This window comes from Tachyglossus aculeatus, chromosome X1 (assembly GCF_015852505.1).
Source record: "Tachyglossus aculeatus isolate mTacAcu1 chromosome X1, mTacAcu1.pri, whole genome shotgun sequence".
NCBI lineage: Eukaryota > Metazoa > Chordata > Mammalia > Monotremata > Tachyglossidae > Tachyglossus > Tachyglossus aculeatus.
The window spans coordinates 131133850-131134679 of NC_052101.1; the positions used below are offsets into that span (position 1 = coordinate 131133850).

Genomic DNA, 830 nt, shown 5'->3' on the forward strand with positions numbered 1-830 from the left:
CGAGTCGTCTCCAACCCGTGGCGACACCACGGACGTGTCTCTCGCAGAACGCCCCGCTCTCCATCTGCAGTCGTTCTGGTAGTGGATCCATAGAGTTTTCTTGGTAAAAATACAGAAGTGGTTGACCATTGCCGCCTCCCGCACAGTAAACTTGAGTTTTCGCCCTCGACTCTCTCCCGTGCCACTGCTGCCCAGCGTGGGTGAGTTTTGACTTGTAGCAGATTGTCTGCCACTCGCTAGCCACTGTCCAAGCTAAGAATGGAATGGGTAGGCCTCTGCTTGACTCTCCCTCCCGTAGTCGAGACTGATGGAGTACTGTACACTCTCCAGGTGCGACCCTGAGAGGTGGATCCCCATTTTCCAGAGGACGAAATAGAGGCCCAGAGGGGTTACATGACTTGCCTAAGGTCACATAGAAGGCCGGTGGTAGAGCCTCAACTAGAACATGGATCTCCCGAGTACTAAGTCTGTGCTCTTCCCATTAGACCCCATATCATCCCTATGGTACTTGGCGCATGATGAATACTTAATAAATACTGTGGAAAAACAGTGTTAGCTCTGATGCTCATGAGTTTTGTGCTTGTTTGGTTCATGTGAACGAACAATAATGAAGGAAAGAGTGAACAAGTCATATGTATATAGTGTAATAATAATGATTGTGGTAATTTTTGCAGCACTTACTGTGCACCAAACACAGATAAATACAATCAGATCAGACTCAGTCCCTTTCTCACATAGGACTTAGAGTGTAGGGGGTAAGGCGAACTGGTACTGAATCCCCATTTTACAGATGAGGAAACTGAGGCACAAAGAAGTGAAGTGACGGGCCC

At 48.2% G+C, this 830-nt stretch overlaps 1 non-coding gene across 1 annotated transcript; it reads right to left on the reverse strand.

The window, feature by feature from the left end:
• Window positions 1–210: 210 nt before the first annotated feature.
• On the reverse strand, window positions 211–348 carry LOC119920388. The gene has a single exon (XR_005448137.1). It is a non-coding gene; the product is annotated as a small nucleolar RNA SNORA7 (small nucleolar RNA).
• Between the last annotated feature and the right edge of the window lie 482 nt (window positions 349–830).